The 21,880-nt window shown below is 42.9% G+C and overlaps 1 protein-coding gene across 1 annotated transcript in view; it reads left to right on the top strand.

Moving 5' to 3' along the window:
* ABCA13 (ATP binding cassette subfamily A member 13) overlaps positions 1–21,880 on the top strand; it is a 2,251,223-nt gene that overhangs the window by 603,954 nt on the left and 1,625,389 nt on the right. The gene's annotated exons all lie outside the window — the stretch shown is intronic.

Genomic DNA, 21,880 nt, shown 5'->3' with positions numbered 1-21,880 from the left:
CTACCACCTTCCACACTCTGTGTCTTGATCCTACAGCCTTTCAACTAGAACTCTCTCTTCGTCTTAATGTTTAATGTACTGACACAAGCTCATACCAGGGGGGCCTTTTCTTGTTTCTTTCTTCATTCTATCGTTATCCTGTTAATTCACCTGGATCTCATCAGTGCTTCACCTCAGGATCATTCCCCTTCCAAACCAGGCATTCCCTTGCCTCTTCTCTGTCTTGTCCTCCTGATCTTCTGATTACCCCGCCCCAATTTTCCTGTCCTTCTCCTCCTTTGGTTAAATTGCCATTTCACCTCTCTGCTATGCTCACCCTTCTTTAAAATCTTCTCACTGTTAACCACCTTCCTTTAAGGCACCTCTTTGGCTTCAACCCCCCTCCCTGGTTCCTCTCACTACCTACTTTACTTTCCGAACAACTGCTTCTTTACCTACTTTTCCTCAGATACTTAAATTTGCAATCTTTCTTCCAACTTCCTTTGTCCTTATCTCCCCAGCCACTTGGGTCTCTCTCTTTCTCTCTCTCTCGCCTCCTGGGTCTTCCTATCCATAGCCTCTGGGTCTTTTATCCCAGCTTCCTGGATCTTGCTCTCTGATACATCCTGGATATCTCTCTCCCCACCTTAATGCATCTCTCTCTATCTCTAGCCCCAGTGTGTGTATCTCCCTCCCCAGCCTTGCTGGTATTTCTCTCCCCTTCCTCTTGGATCTTTCTCTCACTCATCTGGTGCTCCCTCTCCAGCCTTCCCTGTATATCTCACACCAGCACACTGAGTCTTTCTATCCCCAGCCTCCTGGGGCTCTCCTTCTCCATCATCCTTGGTCTTTATCTCCCAAACATACTGGGTCTCTGTGCTCACCCCCAGCCTTCTAGGTCTTCCTCTTCCCACCCCCCTTTTGATTTCTTTCTCCGGAGCCGTGCATCTCTCCTCCAGCCTCCATTATCTTTCTTACCTCAATCTCCTAAGTCCTTCTCTTCCCAGAAACCTGGGTCTCTCCTCTGGCCTTCTGCCTCTTGCTCCATCAGTTTCTCTTCTCTTCTCCAGTGTAGCCAAATTAGATCCTTTTCCAACCTTCCACATCCTTCTGCCACATGCCCAACGGCCAAGGCTTTTAGGACATATGTTGCAGAAGCCGGATGGGACCTGCATGGGAAAGAAGAGACACATTAATTAACAATATCAACAACTGGATTCCATCCATTTGAGGGCTTGCTTTCTGACCCAGGGACCCAGAGTACCTCAGCCAAAAACATGTTTTGGGCATGGTACGCTCCGACTAGGGTGTTGCAGAGAGCACACATCCCTAATTTAGGGCATATATGCAAGTCCTGAGGACAAAATTGAACCACATCATTAGGATGCACTAATGTTTCCAAGGGCACTCAAATAGTTAATGAAAATGTAAGAATTAAATAAACAATAGCAATAAGAGGAAAACATATAACATTTGCCATTGGTGCAGAGCGAGCCAGGGAGTGCTTCCTTTGCTCCTGGGATGCTGTGAAACTGTCCGACGTCCTAGAGTATAAGGTGAATCCTTCTTCTGCCCTTCCCAGCCAGGAAGTTTGCCATAGAACACTTGTAGGGATGCAAATTAAAGTATTCAGTGTCCTAGAAAGTAGTGTCTCCGTATCAGGGAGACCTTTTCCAGCAGCAGGTTACTTTAGATGTATCTCTAAAGTGGTTCAGGAGGGGAGGTCTGACTCCCTCGTTTGAAAGCATTATTTTCACATCAATGCCTGAGGACTTTCAGTAGACTATACTCCAGTAAACTTTGAGAAAATCCTTCTTCTTGAAATCAAAGATGATTAAACGTACAGAGTTCTCGCACCCTTAAATCATAAGTGTGTTGCAGAGGTTATGTCTTTTGCAAGCCTCCTGTAAAGGACCAATCCTTGATGAAGTAACACAGGTCTAGCCAGCTGATGTTATTTCCCAGAGTGCTTTGTCTGCAGCAAGTGGGGAGGGGGCACAGGAAGCATGCATGGCCCAGGAATGTACAAGATGGTGCAACCCTTTTCCTGGGTGCAACTGCTCTCCTGGGCTACTGTAATCTCACTGATCGCCATACATCAAAGAGACTCCAGTGACTGCCATTACAATGGAGAATTCACACCATGGCGGAGCTCCTTTCGGAGCAGTGTCTCCCACCCAACACCATGGGACCATGTCCTATTCCCTTGGGAAGGGGTCAAGCCCTTCCAGAGAACACAAAGGGACAACCTGGGCTGGGCAACTCCCTCTCTTGGTGTTGAGGAACCCAACTCTAGAAAGAAAAGGCTGCTTCCCTCTGCTGGAGTCACATGAAACTATTTGAATAAAATGACATGAAATAGGTTTTGGACATCTATAACAGTATCTTCTCACAGGCTGTTAGATAAAACCAGATATAGAGTGTTTATATTTGACTAAAGTGCCACCAGACCATGGGAATACACATATCTGTTGGTGAGGAATGTAAATGCTACTATCCTCCCCCAATGCTGCCAAACTACTTGACAACGGTTGGATGTCTGCAAACAAGGTGCAAAGATAAGACATATGCAGTATACTCTTCAGCATCGAGCATTAGGAAAGTGAGATCTGATTAGCAGAGTTCAGTTTCTGAGGTTGCATTAACAGCATTATTTTGTGTTACAAAAATTGAAAAAAAGCTTGGTCTTGCCTATGGGGAAACCAAAAGTAGCTTGTGGACTGGTATTGATTCGGGAGTTCTTCAAGAAGGCTTGTTAATTGCTTGAATATTTGACCAGTTCTAGAACATAAAGGCTGAATCTTGGACTCCATGGAGTTAATGTGAGGGTCCCTGGTTCTGACAGTTGATATTGAAAGAGTTAATTATGGAAGTGCCCTCAGAGCATCTTGTTCAGTCCCTATGTGGACCCCAACCCTATTACAAAGCTAAATTCATCTATTATTGGCAAACTCAGGAGACCCAGGCGATTGCATATTTAGGTCCACCTTCTGTAATGAAATGCTCCCAGCTTCTGTGAGTGAGTTCACAAGAAGCTAGTGACTCATTTTTTTTTAAATTGTGAATGTTCCTAGCTTGTTACTAGTCCGTAAAACTGGTAACTATGAGGGTGGATGGGGAGGCTGTCAATTAAATTGTCTCTTCGCTTGACTTATTATTTGTATCCCAAATAGAACAGATCCTGTTTTTACCTTCCAATCAGGAGTTCGCCCTCGTCACGCTACCAAGACTGCCCTGCTGGCAGTCTGGGATGATATCATTAAAAACTCTGATGAGGGGGATATAACGCTGTTGGTAATGCTCGGCCTTTTGGCAGAATCTGACACTTTGGATCATAAGATCCTGCTGTTTCGAATGTCCTCGGTGGGTGGAGTCTCGGACCATGCACTGGACTGGTTTAGCTTATTTCTACCTAACCGATATCAGCAAGTTAAGCTTGGTGATTGCACTCCAGTTGAATTATATCAGAAAGGTAGAGTTCCTCAGGGCTCCTCTCTGTCACCTTTATTATTTAATGTATACTTGCAGTCATTATTGGCTATTTTCAGGAAATGTAATCTGGGGTTTCACTCTTATTCAGATGATACCCAGATGTATGTTAGGGTGAATAAAAGAGTGGAGTCCTTGCACAACATCGAAGAAGTGGGCTGCTTGATGACCTCCAACAAGCTCCAGCTCAAGCCCAACAAAACGGAGTTGATTCTGCTTGGGCCGAAACACCTTTTGGCAGTGTGTGCTAATCATCCACCCCACCACAGATGCATGGCTCCTTCTTCTATGACCTTCGTTACTCGGGTAAAAAATCTAGGGTGCCTATAGCAGGCCATTTTTGGGTGAGAGCAGCAAATAGGGGCCAATGTTCATTTGGCATTCTACTCACTCTGTTTGCTTCAATGCGTACTTCCATTTCTCCTTCAGAAAGATCATGCAATTGCTGTAGGAGCATTAGTCAATTCCATACTGGACTATGGGAATGGCACTCTTTAGGGTATTCCTGATAGACAAATTAAATGGCTTCAGAGAGCACGGAACGCTGCAGTATGTTTCATATTTAAACCGCCTACAATTGATTCAATCTCTCCACTGCGCAGATCTCTACACTGGTTTCCCGTTAGGCAGAGGATTGAGTTTAAAATCCTCTGTTTGGTTTTCAAACGCTTAAACAATCTTGTGCCACAGTATCTATCCATTAAGGTGACCTGTTTCGATCCAAATCACCTTTTACGATCTTCTGACAAACCTCTTTTAGCGATTCCACTATCCATATTTGTTCATAGGGGCGATCAGCGTTTTGTCGATCTATGGACCCAGACAATGGAACCTACTGCCTCTAAACATTCAAAGTATTTCTTCCTTTGCACTTTTCCAGAAAGCCTAAAAGATGCATCTGTTCACTTCATTTTATTCCGGAGTGACATCCGGCATAGACCATTAGCCACCAACAAATCAAATCTTACAACATGAAATGTGTAGGAAAAAATGAACATTCATATTCTTAGGGGGCGCTTTCCCTAGAAAAGGGTGTGGTGCACAGTCTTTCCAACATTACTTGTGGTTCTCATGGTGTTCAACTAGGTTTCATAGATTCTCTACCTAAACACAAAGCGCTACAAACCAGGTGGCCACGTGTTTATGAAGAACAGAATTTTCAAGTCACCTTCTAGCGCACCTGAAGTTAATGCTAACTATAGGTTAAATGAAGTTCCAAAAATCTTGTTTGAAACAAGGAAAGAAGACAATTTTCAGAAGATCTCAAGTCTCAATCGAAAGACTTTAAAGAAACTCCTATTGGGGTAAAACAGCACAGGGGAAACCCCAAACACACATGTAACCAAGACCACTCCAATTTCAAACTAATTTGGAATCTAAACATGGACCAAGCTCTCTAGATGAATGCAAATATTTAATCATTAGGCATGTTAATATCTAATCAATGAATTTGAATTGAATTTTCTGTTATAAATCCCTCCTGATGAGCCAAAAGATTTGGTGAAATACGTGTAGAGGGCACTACTATTTAAGAACAATTTTTGGAGGATCATTTTTGGAATAAAAAAGCCTCATGATACAACAAACATGATTTTTGGAACATCATTTAACCTATAGTTAGCGTTAACTTCAGGTGCACTAGAAGGTGACTTGAAAATTCTGTTCTTCATAAATTGTGACACACTCGGCAGTCTGAGTGTTACTAGTCACCACCAAGCAGCACCCAAATTACCTTTATCAAAATTAAAACACTGTCAACCAAAGACCAATTCGCTATCAATTGTATTTGAGACTGCAAATGTATAAACAGGTGGCCACGTGTTGCTACCAAATAACTCCCAAACCCCCCTTCACCTAGTGTTGTAATGTGCCTTTCAGGGTCTTTCTGAGCCTCAATGTTCGGATACCAATAAAAGGGCTCTCTTGGTATTTGCTTCTACTTTTATTCCTGCGGTGATACCTTGAGATTGTAATTTTAAAATATTTTTTTCAACTTCTCAAATTGAAACGGAGTTCCATTCTGGACACTCTGCTTACGCTCTATTGTTTTCTGATGATATTTACTGTCATTTTTCATCCGGACAAAAAGTGCATCATTATTATTTTAGTGCCCCTTTGGGAGGGATGCCTGATCTACTAAACAGTGTCCCACCATTTATAAGTAATGAATGTGATGATTCCACACGGTTTGAAGTTTTGGCGTTTACAAATGATGCTGCTTACGAAGTTGCCACTGCAATTTAATCATGAGCTGCCACTGCTAATCCGTGGGTGACAACACGAATGCTGAGCGAAAAAGGAAAACTTTATCTATCCTTCGTTTTCATACCATGCTTTTTATATGGATTTGACATGAGCAGGGGAAGCTCACAATTCAACCTTGTTGGATTAGTTTTGTCAGATCAGACAGAATAGCTTGCCAGATTAAAAGGGTTTAAATTAATGGACTTGTTTGATGTGTACCTTATGATATGATAAGTCACTTATAACGCGCCTGTACACAAGTGTTTCTAGGTACAACAAGACAAGGGAGGGATTAATTTCCGCTGTCCCGTTCACCATCCCTCGAGTTGGAACTTGGGGGTGAGTAGGGGCTCGTGTGTTTATTGAATTATAGCATGTTTGTGACATTATCAGTCACCTGTTTTAAAAAATAGCGATGACACTATGGTTTTTATCTTTCTTAGACTTACTACTGGCCCATATACGTTGAGAACAGGGCGCAGTAATTGCTCCATGCCCTACGTCCTGAAGAAGGTCTCCGACCGAAACACGTGTCGACGCTTTTCTGTGTGAATCATCTGGTCAAATAAATTACCGGATATACGACGACACCTGATACTATGGACTGGGTCACTGTTTAATGTGATAACTGAAAATAATTAGTGTAGCAATATTATCAATGCCTATTGGTGTAGTAACCACTCTGGTGTTTTACATTTGAATGTTTGAATGAGTTTTGTATGTGGTTGTGATTGAAGGAATGAATTGATTGATTTTTACTGGATTTTACGATGCAAAGATTGATTTTTCTTATGAGTTTTTTGAATGAAATTTGATATACACTGAATTTAGTTAGTGTCATCCCGATCTACTGGTCCACTTTTTTGCTTGATAACCATGCTCTGAAGCCAGGCTGATGGTCATGGAGACAACCATCAGATTCAGCGTGGAGAGTAAACTGAGAGATGGCCAGCTTTTCCAGGAGTGATAGAGATTGGGGGAGAGTTTGCCGGACAGGTAGGATCGGCAGAAGGCATTTTAAAGAGGGGTAAACAAGGGAGTGCTTGAGGAGAGAGGGGACAGTTCCAGTGGCAAAAGTGATTACAGAAATCAGCCAAAGCTGGCGTGACAGTATCAGTGTGGTCCTTGATGGTTCTGGAGGAGCAGGGGAGCACCTGTTTGGAAAACAACTTTAATAGATCAGACATGTCTAAAAATGTTGTCAGGTGTTGTCGGAGAGAAAGTGAAGAAAGGGTGATGAGAGGTAGAGGTGGCCAGAGGGGGGCCAAGAGAGGGAGAGGAGAGAGAGGGAGGAAAAGGATGTCCTGAATTTTAGAAGTGAAGTGAGAAGGCAGAGCCGTACAGTAGGCCTGGGAGGTAACAGGAGCGGTGGAGACTGCAGAAAGATTGGGCAGCTCCTTCCATGTATCCTTTCCATGAAATAGATAATTATTGCGATTGGTCTATGGATTGTCTGTTTTCATATGATGTTGAAATATATTGATATATTCACTCTGCAATGCATTTTTCATTTCTTCTCCTGGTTGTCCTGTTTTCTTTATCTAATTGTGCTTAGATATTAAATTAAAGTAAATTATGAATCCATCTCTTTTGTATATTGTATTATCAGGGACAATAGGAAGTTTATTCATTAATTGATAAATAATTTCAAGTTTATTGGGTTTAATTTAAGATTAGGAAGGATCACCGATTTTGCTGTATTTTACCCCGTTAATAAGTAACAGAATGGCGACAAGAGATATCCACATTGAATTGCCAAGTCTTTGTCTGGCATGCATAATACATGAGCCTAACTTTATTTTTTGGTATTCTCACTTAATATCCATGAGTCATATGACTGGATGAAGTTTAGGTAGATGCTGGAAGGTCTATCCAGCACCACTGTAAGCTGGCCATTAAAAGAAAAGAGTGGCCAGTCAAACTATCTCTTCTTTCAGGATCTCTCGGAATTTTGGCTTTGGTGTTGTGACCTACACTGTACATGTCCAAATACAGTGCCAAAAATAATAATTAAAAAACAATGTGTTAATACATATGCAAGCAGACACATTAACACATAAACTCCAAAGGGTGCAAAATACAGCAGCCAGGATCCTATCAAGACTAAACAGAAGAGACCACATCACTCCAGCACTGAAAAGCTTACACTGGTTACCAGTAACAAAACACATTCAATTAAAAACACTCTGCATCGCCCACAAAGCCTTGCACATATAAGGAGCTGAATTCCTCCTCGACAAGATCAGCCAGTACTGCCCAAGATGGGACCTAAGATCCAGCAACAACCTACAATTAGAGGCAAAATATTATGCAGAAAAGGAAATTCGTCAGAACAGCGTTCTCATATCTATATGCAAACCTCTGTAACGCCATGCTCAAAGAAATTAGAGCCACAGAAGACCACATCACCTTCAGGAAAGGACTCAAAATCTGGTTATTCAACAGACAATGACACCCACAAAGGGACACTGGCAGCAAAAACATTACAGACAAACAACTGGAGAGGGGGCGTGATGGGCCGACGAACCACAACCTAGAACGTGTAGATGCCATCAAGCAGTAACCAAAGAGTCACACCAGAGGCTCCACCAAACTGACCGTCTTACTAACCCACTTCCCCTTCCTGCTCCTCCATCATAACCAACGCAACTACACTAGCCCTTGGGCTAGCCACACTACACATAAACACACCAAGAATCAATTCAATGTTCACACCGGACCATCTCTCTGAGATTCTGGATGAACACATAGAGTGTACCACCTGCCACATAGTACATAAGACCATCAACTACACAAGCGCACACCATGACACTATATAGTCATACAGCAACAGCTACCCACGATCTGGATCCCTTATTGACACAATCTAATCCAGTGCACACAAACCACAACCCACCCCAACACTAACACCAACACAAACACTTGCACACACCTGAGGCACTGAGTCTTACATATATGGTTACAACGCACAGGGCCTCCCGCACCATCTCCCACATGCAAAACAACACTTACAGATGCCAGTTCCTCCTGGTTCTGAACCTATCCTCACTAACCCTCCCACACCTCTTCTCTTGCTGAGCCATGCAAGCGCCTGGAGACTGCCCGTGTGTGGTAGCGGTGCTCTGTATAAATCAACATTACATAACCTAACATAAACAACATTTGCAAAAAATATTTTGCAACAAATAGTAAACTGTGTTCTCCACCCAGCTATTCAGTATAGAGGTGTCTTAAAAACCATAGAGAACAGATAGTCTTGAATGGAATTTTATGTTTATTAATGTACCTCTTCCTGACACCTATGTTCATTTTACAATACCTATTATGCTATTAGTGTATGTTACTTAGATGCCTAAACCCATGTACCTTATATGTTTCTGTACTATGAGCATCAATGCCAGACATTCTTCAGGGGTAATATAAATAGTACATCTCGTTCTTCTGATGCAAAACAACTTCTATGGGGTGCTACTTCACAATATCAAACTCAAACATGGTCGTCACATTTGTCCAAAGTAGATAAATCAATGCAGCACCCCAACCGAAGAAGTGATTATAGTTAATTGCATGACTAGAAAACAAAAACCAGGACAACAAAGAGTTAAAACCGGCACTCAATACAAAGAAGTTGAGTATTCATAATCAAATCAATAGCAATCCTGCTTTTTACAAGCCTTACCTTCACTTTGATATTGTATGCCTTCAAACGATTAAAGTCATTTTTCTCTGAGATCCTTAGTTTGGCTGATTTGGTTCCACTTTTATTTTGCCCGTCCCTTAGCAGGTCTGTGGTGCTCTGAGCTATACAATATACAGGGGTCAGCTCAAGTACTGAGATATGCATGCTCAGGTGTCCGCTCCTTCCTCTTTGGTCTCCTCCTGCTGTGTTTGGTGTTTTATTCACGCTTTGCTGCTGAGACCCCATCTCAAGTATGAGGTTCTGCAGGGTGTATATTTGATCTGAATGTTCTGTAAAGGTTGGGTTAGGACCACTAAGTCATTTCATGATCTGTGGTTTGGGCGTCACTAGATGCAATGTGACACAAGAATTACCAAAGCATAGTATTGCTTAATACATAGGACAGCCTCTCCTAGCTCCTGTTCAGTGGTAATAGGGGACGGGCAGTAACAAAAGATTAAAGGTTTCATCTTGTAACCTAAATTGACATGTTTGCAGATCACAAGTCTCGGATATTGATATCGGCAGGGGTAAATGGGCATAGGTTTGGAGTGGAGAGTCTGCAGCTCCCATGCCGTGCCATCTTCATGAAGCTTTCAACTCTGGCAATACCCTTGTAATCCATCTTTCTTTGGACAGAGCCAGCGACCTGAGTTTGTCACATTGTCCACAATAAATGGTTCACTGCTGAAAGCGTGATAAATGTAAGACAACATCTATGGAGATAGACTCTGAGGCACACACTGCCTTATACACTTGATTTTTTCAGTAACTATAGGTTGCAGGTATATACTCCCATCCCCACTCCCTATCTATAATATATGTGTGGCTGCTGATAACTTTATAAGGTCCTCCACAAATATATTAGGGGGATGATCACCCAGTTAATTAGTAAATGAGAGAATACTCAGTCACTATTTGCGTCAGGGCAAGATCGATATTGTACTCTCGTCAACTTCGATCAGTACCGTCCCCGCTTCATTATCTTGTTTTTATTTACATCACAGATAAACGGATAACTTGCATCTCTAGCGCCTTCTTCTTGTGTACACTCTTATCTTTCACGGTCCCGGATACCACTGCATTTCAAAGGCTCATTTAGATCCTCAGGAAATTCTCCAAAATCCACTCCAGCCTTACTGTTGAATTGGTCTGCCTCTCTCACTGATGTCCCTAGTGACATATGTCACAGATTCAAAGACACAGCACACTCCAGACCAGGACTCTTTCTACTGGCTATAGATGTGGCGCACAATAAATACGCTTTCAAGTTTATTTAATTCAGATTCTGTTTGAGAAAGCATCCAAACCATCTCGCCCCCTCACCCCCTTGAAGTATACCCCGCGTCGCAATGGACCATGAACCAGGCCGGTGTGTAATGAAATATTTATTTATTTTAAAAATTCAAATGAAAATCAAACAGATTAAATATAGGGCAGCAATCACCAGTCTGGTGATAATTACACAGCAAAATGATAGAATACACTTAATTTCACTTTCTGACATCAGACGCAGGAATGCAAATATGAATGAAAACCAGATCACCTTTGGGAATACCTTTTAAATGGGACAACTGTTATGCATTCCTCCTTGATCCCTCCTTCAAACACCGGTTAACCAAGCATTGTGTGGGTGGAGAGGAGTAGAAAGGAATCAGGTATACTAGGCAAAAATCAGATTGAAAATCCGACCTACCACCCCTCAATGGGAGGCCAAAATCGGATTGAAATCCCTTGAAATTGAGCAAAATGGCACCCGGAATTACTGAATAGATATTTTACATGTGCGGCTGAATGGACAAGACAGGAATTTGTGTGGCTGTACTAAAGAGGCAAGAAAACTTACAAGCTACAAGGCAAAGCACTACACAACATGCAGACAGGTTAGAAAATCGGCTATGGGAAGATAATACAGTGCAGCAAGTATCACACGTGGCAAAATTGCAATTTCCTAATTTTTTACTAGTTTAAAACAAGCAAACAGCTTCAGAAATTAGCTAAACAGACAGAATCGAAAATCAGTTTTACTGATGAGGTACAGAGGCACATAACAGGTATGCTGCTAAAGTGAAAGGGTGACTCTTTATGGGTGACATTGTGGGATTCTTAGAAGGAATAGAAAATTGTTTTTTTAAAAGGGAAACACTTTCACAGGCAAACTTGGTTTTGTTAGCAGAATAATTTGTTTTACTGCAACTATATTTTAGTGGCTATATTATTAAAGGAAGACATGGTACGCAAGGAAGTTCATTTTTAAGTTTAACCTATTCACGCCGTGTTCAAATCTATGGGAAATTAATTAAATTATTCAAAATAGTACTAAGGACTTCCACAACAGACTGAAATAATTTGGAAAGAATTGCGCTAACACATGGAGACTAACACAGATTTTTAGAAGGACAGGTTACACAGAGGATTCTGACAATTTAAGAAGTTACTAGGATACTTATAGGATTTCCTATAGGATTGGACAAATTGCAAGGCAACAGAACGGTGTATGCAGCTTTTTGGTTCTGGGGAAGGGTGATACTTAAAAAATACACTTGAGTAGGGTCGTTTTGACAGCTAACTGGGTCTCTGGACAGCGGAACAAGGATCACTGGTCAATGCACAGGACGGGCAATCCTTTAACGGAACAGCGGGGCAACCGGGGTCTGGTCACAGTGGATAGTGGGGTGCATCAGCTGGGCAAGGACAGGTCTGGTCACCGGATTCTCCCTAAGGGGTCAGCAGCCTTTCCTCCTTTTTCCCTGAATGATTGGGATTTGTGTAGGGTTTAATTCTGGATAAGTGGTTCTGCCTGGATATGGATCATCTACCTCTGGCCCGGCTCTGGAGTCTGGAGTCTTGCAGGGTGAATGTAGAACATTGAATGTCTGGATCTGGATTCTGAACGTCCTGAATTTTAAATGTCCTGACTCTCTCAATGCTTCCTCCTTTTATAAGCAGGATGACAACAGAGGATTTTTACTATGTGGGCGGAAATAACCTGGACATACCTCTAAGATAGGATAGGTCAGGCTGTGGATGTCGCCGCCTCCCTGTAAGCAGATTGGACCCAGGGAAGTGACATCAGTTTCAGGGTGTGTGTTTTATGATGCGCTTTCTTATACCACAGTTATTTTTGCCAAAGTCAGTTATGAAACAAAATCCTTACATTTACAATTGTTCGCCTACTGAAAATCAGATGGGCAGACCCCATATTTTACAAGTAATATACCATTTCAACCCGAAGTTTGTGCAATGGTGTTTTGTCCTTCTGGCAAACTTTCGCCATTTCTATGGAAAATATTTCACCTTAAATTCCACAAATGGCTACACATAAGCCTATCAATGTCAGGCATATTTCCAATACATTTTGCATCTGTGCCATGTACGCATTCCCCAGAAATACTCCTTTAATGCCTTTCACATCCCCCACATGCTAGAAACACCCAAATGGTCTTATTTTAATGGCGCAAACATTACATTAAAGCTGTCATAATTTCACATTAATGCTTCTTTAGATTACTGCAATAAATGTCTTAATATAAAAAGTATTTTAAATCACAGGTGCTGGCTTTGTTCTCAAAGTGGACAGTCTTTCCAACCCCCCCAAGCCAAATGTCTGTCCCTGGTCAACTTTGCTCAGAGGTTGCCATGATTTTTCCTTTGAAGACCTTCAGTTTGAATGCAGAGAATTTCACACTTCTGAGGCAACACATGTGTTGGAATCCCCCCTTTGTTCTTGGGAGCATCTCTGCCATGCAGTCTGAGGCAGCCTGTATTTATCACACCTGTCAGCCCAAGAAAACAGGGTCCTTGCCAAATCTCTGGGAAGTGTGACATTTGGCCTTTAAGCCAAACTGGTCTAACAGGAATGCCTGCCTCAGTTAGGCTGTTGATTTTCGTTTTGTGAAGAAAAGAAAATACACAGAGTTAAATACACCTATACTTTGCAGCTTTTCTTCCCCAAATGTACAGTTGTGTTTCTGGGCATTTTACAGTATTATTTCCCATTTAGCTGTCATAATGTCATTTCATTTCTCTGCAAGGCAAAGTAACACAGGTTCATTTTTTTTTTAATGTCCATTTAACAAATGCGGTTTTCCTCGCATTTTGCTGTCTGAAAGTTTTCATAGCTCTGGTCAATTTCTGTATACAGGCATATGTTCGAGAAATGGGTTCTTTGAAACTGACACCAAGCAAAGGGAAGAAAGAGCTTCTTTTGAAGAGCTGTGCGTGAGTTAATTTGTTGCAAAAAGTGATCGCTGGTCGTACGGGCTGAAATGAATTTCTCTGCTCTTCACTGATTTTACTTGACACAACAATGCCCTTCAGGGAGGAATGGCCCTCATTTGATGATGATCATCCTGAATATAGATGAGCATGGCTGTGTTTCACTGGAACCAAACTTTGTAATGTTTAAAGATGGAAATGGCACCGGTGCAAGGTCATTTTAAACACACAACATTTTCTTTTTGAGTTTGAAGTTTTGAGCTGACAGCATAGCAGCGCTGAGCCATTCTGCCTTGGAATCCTTCTCTTTGGGTTCCCATGAGAAAACAAATGCAGACTTCATCGGGATGTCTATGCTCCATCTCGCCCCATATGTACTCCGCAGAGACAGCGCAGCCATTATTTTTGTAACTGCTAAATGCAGTTTGGTGATGCAGGGATTTCTGTTGGGTTAGTAAATGTACCCCACACATAATGTCCTACTCATAAATGCCCCGCTGGCTTTCTACTTGCCCATTGGCATGCCTATCTCTGTTAGTGAACATGAGCTCTGGGAATATCCTGGCATATGGTGGTCCTGTAACTAGGCTATTGCAAAGCAGCTGATGTAGCTAGAGACTGCTATCCTCGCTCCAAGCAGATGCCTTCTACTTTCTGCAGAATCTTCTGCACGTTTTCATCATAGCCACAGGATCTACAAACATGCATATTTTATTTCTTTTTTCTGTGACAATTTTCCCTTTACACAAACAATACATATACATCCATCCAGTATACCCCCCTTTTTGTAATGTGCCATATTTCAATGGGTAAATGCCTATTCTAAATATCAATGATTGGTGCATTTGACATGTTTCCTTCACACTAGAATACCACACTTTCCCGCCTGACCCTTTACATCATCTCAGGAAATGGACAGCTGCATTGATTTTCAGACCAGTAGCCCATATTTACTGGATATTCCTTTTGAAATAAGTCAGGTTTCTTTGACTCTCAGCAGACTCTAATGTAGCCTGGTTCCTATTTCCACACTTTCCCAATGCTTTGTCAATTTACAAGACGGGCCTGCAGAAAATAGGGACTCGCTTTCTCCTGATGAAGAGTCCCATAAAATGACATGAACGGGGAAGAGGGTAAGCTTATAGCCCTCCTGTAAATGTCAAATTAGATGATGTTTGATTCTGAATTGTGTTGAAGAACAATTAAATCTATATACCTTGTAATTGGACGGTTGGGAGAATAGTTCAGGGGCAACGCGTTTGTCTTAGAAACAAAACAGAGCACCACAGGTCCAAAAGCATTACCCGTCTCGGGTACTAAGTGCGTCACACAAGATTAATTGATTATCATGGAACAGTGTTGGAATTTAATTGTTTTAATGTATTTAATCAACCACTTGGGTTTAACGCCATTGAAACCAGGAGAGCTACAAACCAAGATAAATATGACACCTCCGAGCGCAGTAAAGTGGGAGACAAAGCTGTTGCTTAAGCAGACTCAAATGCTTGGGACTCTCTTTTTGTTAATGTACAATTGTACCAATATTTTTTTCAAAAAGTCTAAATTTGACAAAAATCAAATACAAAGTTACTATACATTTCTGAAAGGAACCAATGTGGACCATTTGTGCTAAAAATGATTTCACATGATTAAAAACATAGTTCTATATGTCCGACAACGTTTGCTTGGGATTGATAATAACGCCATCAAATACACCAGGGAAAATCAAAACTAAAGGCTCAGAAAAGAAGAAGAAAACGATTTGTCATCAGTTTAGTGCCAGCTGTTAATCTCCAGAAGTGCTGGAAAGTGGCAGCCCCTCGTGTGGCACCCACAGTGCAGTCAACGCAGCATTTGCTGCAATTATGCTGGTTCTGCTGCTGGAAATATTGGGGCGCCCTTTTCAAAAGTGAATCTGACTCTTGCAATCTACTTCCCACTGATCCATGACGACATAAGATGAAAGTTGGAATGGAGCATGACACAAGGGGTGAAAATTGAGGGAGCGGGAGCTGAGGTTGCTTTCCAAGTAGGAAGGTGCTGAAGAGCCAGATTCTTTCATAGGCAGGTGACCAAAAAACAGTTATATGTGATTTTACCTAAGGTGAAATCAGAGTTGTAAATTTCACTGAAGCCAAAATACTGAAAAATACTGAATTGTTTTAAAAAAAAGGTTTTGGTGCCCCCCCCCCCCCCAAGTGCCCTGTCTATCTCTTTAACCCCAGCCCAGTCCCATTTTAACCCCTTACCCCACTACCATATATATATTTAATTAAAAACTTCAGTATTTTTTCAATATTTTGGGTTTCAGTAAAACTTACCACTCTGATTTATTTTTGGTAAAATGACTGGGTACCCAAAAAACCTGCAATAGTGCTGCACTGCAGTGATGAATCTGTGAAACAGTCAACCTGACGGCCACCTTTCCAATGGACATCAAGGATTGCATCAATGTAATAAAAGTGATCTACTGTAGCACCATTCTGCCACTATTGGTGGTCTCGCTATGTGTGTGGCTGTGTAAAAAAAAAAAAACAGAGGTGGAGGGGTCATTAGTGAGACTGTGAGAGAGGCAGATGGGGAAACCTATGGTGTTGATGGGTGTAGTTGGAAGTACCCGGTTGCATTCTATGGGTTTGGCTGAGAAACCTGGGAGTATGTGATCGGGGGAATAAATCAAAGATCTGATAGATTACAGCAATTAGGGTGTGATTAGCCCCTGATGTGCGAGAGTGTGACATGGCTAATTAGGAGAGCTTAGTCGTGGCTCAATTAGCTATTATGTGCCAGTGTCAGCCATCTGTGGAGGGGTTGAGTGGGTAGCGTGGGATGAGGAGATCTTAGTAGGCCTAACAAGGCAAATCAACCTGCAGCCCTACACTCCTTCCCCAGGCCATTTGCAAACCAATTACATTTCTCTGGCTCACAATGCCACCTGACAGTCCCACTCTGTCTCTCCTCACTCTCTGGCTGAAAATAAATGCATTGTATCCAGAGGAAGGAAGCAGGCATCTATGAGTTGGCAGATGATGGAAGGGGCCGTTTGGGAAATCCAGACATTGCCATGAGATACCTGCTATGGAAGGAAAGAGCCTTTGGTTCAGAGGAAGAGCTGTCTGAAATGTGAAGACCACAGTCATCCATTTCACCTTCCTTATTATGCTGGTTGCCAGGCTGAGAGAGGCCTCAAGCCTCAGTTTTGCATGCTCAGATGCAATGCTCAGCGTGGAACCACATGTGGGGACTTTTACCCATCTCGGGACAGTCTTTGGTCAGTGCTGGGGTCAGAATCCCAGCTCATTTCCCCCAGAGGTCTACCCTGCAGTGTCCCACATGTCCCAAAGTATTCTCAAGCAGTTCAAAATAGAACTTTTACCCACCCGCAACAGTCACAACTCACCAGTTACGATGAGGCAGCAGGACTTCAGTATCAGCGTAAAGCTGCAAGCCTGCTGGGGATTCCCCACAATGAAGCGAGGATCAGAAAAGAAAGAGGCGGAATGGGGTTTCCTTAAACAGTGCACCACCTTGGCCAAACAGGGGTGGGGAGAGGGAGTGTGGTGGTCACAGGATGTTGCCAGCGCTAGAACGAGATTTTGGATGGGGGTAGGATGCACACTGCGATCTCATTTATATATTCATTTTATTTGTAACGCGCTGGGACAAGGGCCCATGGGCATAGCAGCGCAGACAGACTAACACCATAAAACAAATGCAAGAATCGGGCACAGGAGATCAAGCAAATGATCGTTTTGAATTCGGGAGTTGTCAAGATACATTCAAACAGAAATGTTTTTAGTCAACGTTTAAAAAACCCCAAAGAGGCGCAAGACCTTAGGTCGAATGGTAAGACGTTCCAAAGGCAAGAGTCTGCCAGTGGAAGACACCCTTCCAGAACCAGGGAGAGAGTGTCGCTGGGGGTTAGCAACAGACGGGCATCATTGGATCTCAAAACCCATCTAGCTATAAGTCAACTCACCATCGAGGAGAGATAGATGAGACTTTTACCATAAAGACAAATATGTTTAAGGCATAAAGTGCAAAATTAATTCTTTTCCTTACAGGCAACCAGTGAAAAGCTTTTCTGGCCATGGTAATGTGGTCTGCTTTATACATGCAACAGACAACACAAACAGCATTATTTTGGACCACCTGAAGACAATTCAGTTCTCCCTGCCCAATCCCTTGCAGAAGGCTAGAACAGTAATACAAGCACGAACCAATAATGTCTCGAGCCGCTGTGGCACAGCTGCTCTTGCTAAGAAGGGACGGATCAATCCTAGAAGCCTAAGATAATATGAGGAACAAGGGACCAGGTGGCCAACATGGGCTTTCATGCTCAGTTCTGAATCCAAGATGACACACAGACTCTTGACTTTTGATAAAGATGTTAGTGTACAGTCTACCACCTTAAAGGACTGGAACACAGAGTCTAGTCTACACAGCTTTTGGCTAGTGACTAAGAACATAATCTCTGTTTTTACATTCTTCAAAGCCAGCCCGTTGGACATCATCCATCTATAAATGAGACCATAGGCAGTATTAATGGTTAAGGAGTCTGCCGCGTGATGGCCAGTGAGCAAGGATAGACACTGAGTGTCATTCCCATAATTTGCATATATTATTCTTTCTGAATCCAGCATCTCGAACCGGGGCAAAGTGGAGATATTAAACAAGTTGGCGACATACAAGAGCCCAGTGGTACCCCACAGGGGAGTATGAAGCCCTCTGCAGTCGCCTTTTCAATGTACACTCTGGCCGTCCCATGAGAGAGGAAAGACGAAACCCAATTGGCCGCTTCCTTAGAGAAAGAGGCAGTTTCCGGTATTTAAGTAACTAGAGTGGCGTGATCAACCAGGTCAAAGGCCCTGTAAGGTCTAGCAGCACCAGGAGCAAAGATTTTCCCTTATCCATAGACTGCATGATGTTCGTTTTTAGATCTATTAAGGTAGACTCAGCGCTGTGGTATCTTATGAAGCCAGATTGTTTAGGACCCAAGATGTTGGACTGACTCAAGTAATCCTGGATCTGTTGATAAGCAATTTTATCTAGACTTTTAAGCAGGAAAGGTGTGCCAGTTACAGGGCGGTAGTTACCAGCCACTAACTGGTCCAATGATGGCTTCTTCAAAAGCGCGGCGTTCCTATGCTTTCTCTAAAAGAGCAGTTTACAAACTTGGCGATTAAAGGAGCAAGTAAACCAGCTATTTAACAATAGCTGGAGGGCAGGGGTTGCCCTTACAGTTGGCTGGTTTCAGTGTGCTTAGTGTGTCTCGGATCGTTGTTTCTGTAACTTCTGAAAAGGAGGGAGTTATGCCCAATGCAAATGTTTGCAGTACCGCAATGCTGCGTTTTGGGCAAGGAGGATAATTAGACTGCGATGTCCACCTTAATCTCTTCCACTTTACTGTGCATGGAGTTCTGGATGTGTTGACACCATTGTTCTTTTTTATTAATTAGTGAGCAAGGTGGGCAGGGGTCCTCTAGTTCATGTACTATTTTAAACATTTCTCTTGAGTTGGAAGCTTCCTTAAGCCTTTTCTCATTTGACTGCTTTTAGCACTTTTGTGATTCTTTACCCCTCCCAAGTAGTTTACTGTGTTATCCACTGTGGGGGATTTTCGCCATTGCTTAAAGCTTTGTCTTTTATGACTTTCATTTTATGTATCTCTGTAGAGTACCACAGTTTAGATGGCTGGAGTTTAAACGTTCTTGATTTAAGAGGTGTCAAGGTGTTTACTGTCAATATCATTGTATCATCCTAGGCTGTGGCTAGTGTGTCTGCTGAATCCAGGCCATCGAGATTGTTTACTACAGTAGAAAAAAAGGGGTGGGGGTGTAGTGCCTGTGGAGTAAGTCTACGTAGATTCAGGGTCTTTCCATGTATACTTCTCTTTTTTAGAGCAGGTAGGATTTTTGTTAGTTTAAAGAAAATTAAGCGAGTGGTCAGACCAAGGGCAAAGATCAACTCTAAGGTTATTCAATGCTAACCCATAAGAGGCCCCCCAATCCAGAGTCCTGTCTGCATTATGTGTGGGATGGAGAATGTGTTGATCGAAGTTCCATTCCTCCAGTGAAGTCTGGATGGACTGAGCTAGAGTGTCATTCGAGTCACTGAATCTTAGATTCAGGTCTCCTAATACCAGGACCCTAGGGATTTAAGAGTAGGGGAAATCCAGTCATTAAAATGGATCATAAAATCTGTCATACTTTGGAGAGGTTGATAAATAAGATGTTTACTGTGGTGTTAGGATCAAGTAACGTTTTTACGTGCATGGTTTCACAATTGCCACTCCCCACTGAGTCCATGCTGTGAATATTGAGGGGTTTATGAATGGTAAGAGCAACTCCTCCTCCCGTTCCTTCTAGTCTATCTGCTCTCAAAATGGTGTAATCCTGGGGAATGGCTAGCACTAGAGATGGCCCTGCAGCATCATGTAGCCACGTTTCAGTCAGGGCACAGAGGTCGATTTCATACTCTAGATGATCTGCCACTTCTGTAGAGTGCTGTAGGAATTTTCTGGTATTCATTTCAAAGAAGGTAGCAGGCGCTTCTCTCCAGAAAGAACATGGCATGATAACCTGTTCTGAGATGAGAGTTTGCAGCACACGCTTTTTGCTCACTGTACCTTTCACAGATGGGAAATATCCATTTGCATATCAGTCTTTGTCCCACCCAGCACCGAAATGCTATGAACAAGAGTACCAAAAGCAACCCCATACACGTGTTTCAGCCTTGTTGGGCCTCATCAGTGAGGTGAAGCTTTGTCTCTCTAAGCACAGTGAGCATGATCTGGTATTCAGTAAGACTCCTTTAGGACCTGTTATCTGCGTTTGCTCTGGAGACTTAGTGCTCCTAGTTGTGTTAATATTTGATTCCACAGAGGAAGAAAGAGTTGCCATTAAGGGGTCATCATGCCATAAAGTACTAAGAGAGGAAGGGGGATTCTGCTGATCTAAGGAGACCGGAACCTCTTTAGATAGACTGCTAGCACATTGAGGTCCAGTGGATGCTTTTCTCGGGAGTATAGCTCGGGGGCAACGTGCTCGCCTTGGAAGCAAGACAACACAGAGCCCCACAGGTTCTATCCCAGGTCCACACTTAGAAACCTCTGGGTATTAAGCGCGTTATAAATAACCTATCATATCAGTGACTTGATCCTGCAAACCTAACTGAGTATCACTTCTAGAGCAGAGCGCAACAGTGGGTGTGGGGACAAAGGATGGGGGATACTCTATCAGTCAGGGGACTTTAGGGGGAAGAATGTTGAATGCTTTCCCACAGTTTATGGCAACTGAGGGGTGTATTGGAGGAGCAACTATGTTATTGCAGTCTCTATGGTCCCTTGCTAGGTAATGGCCTGAGAGTGTCTTTGAAAATCTGCGTGGCACAGCTAAATTATGCAACTAGGGCAAAAACAGCCATGCTCTAGTCGTCCAGATTTTAAGGCCTATCCTTCTAAGGGTAGGGAGAGGCTGTTGGAGATTAGAATATGCACCGGGTCTGAGCTCCTTACCCACAGGGGTTCTCCTGGAGCTGTGGGTGGAGGGGTGGAGGGGTTACTGCCTCACCCAGTAACAGCTTTTTACTAAACTCGAGATGACATGAGGCAGAGGATGCGCCTCTGAAGTAAGTGGAGTGTTGTCTGAATTGTGCTCTTGCAATGACAAACATTACACAAGTTGGGTAGATGCCTGAGGAAACATTTCAGAGAAAGCAGCACAGATACCCCACGGAAGGGGCAGACTGACCTCCACAGCCATCTATACAGGTATGTTGGCACTGGGCCCCAGAGAGGGCTCATGCAGCCGTGGCTGGGAAAGGCCTGGCTGATCCTGGATATGGATGACCTGAAAGCCTTCACATTAAGACATTCGGGCCTTTTCCATACACTGGTAGAGGTGAGCACATTCACAGCGCAGGAAGACAGTAGACTTTAGCTGTCCGAGATGAGCACGTGGCCTTATGCCATGCAGGTAGCACCATTCCTGTGTTAGTCACCCCTGCCTCATCATGTTTTCTTATTGGCCCACTGAGTAGCCATATATAGGCTGTAAAAAGCCCATCCAGAAACATTGCCTGACATTGAGCCCTCCGTGCCATTGAACGGCATCATGTTTCCTACACAACATGTCATTGCATGTCACACTTTACCAGGATGTCAATACACTGAGTGCATGGTCTGAATTGCAGACACCAGAGCATGAGTGTACGATGCGATGTGAAGTCCAGCGCACTTCCTTATGTAGAGCACAGCCACTGGGACTTCTG

The sequence above is a fragment of the Ambystoma mexicanum genome, chromosome 5p (genome assembly GCF_040938575.1).
Source record: "Ambystoma mexicanum isolate Mex_15411 chromosome 5p, UKY_AmexF1_1, whole genome shotgun sequence".
Classification (NCBI taxonomy): Eukaryota; Metazoa; Chordata; class Amphibia; order Caudata; family Ambystomatidae; genus Ambystoma; species Ambystoma mexicanum.
The sequence above is the reverse complement of the archived record's forward strand: the minus strand, read 5'-3'. Positions and strand labels throughout refer to the sequence as shown.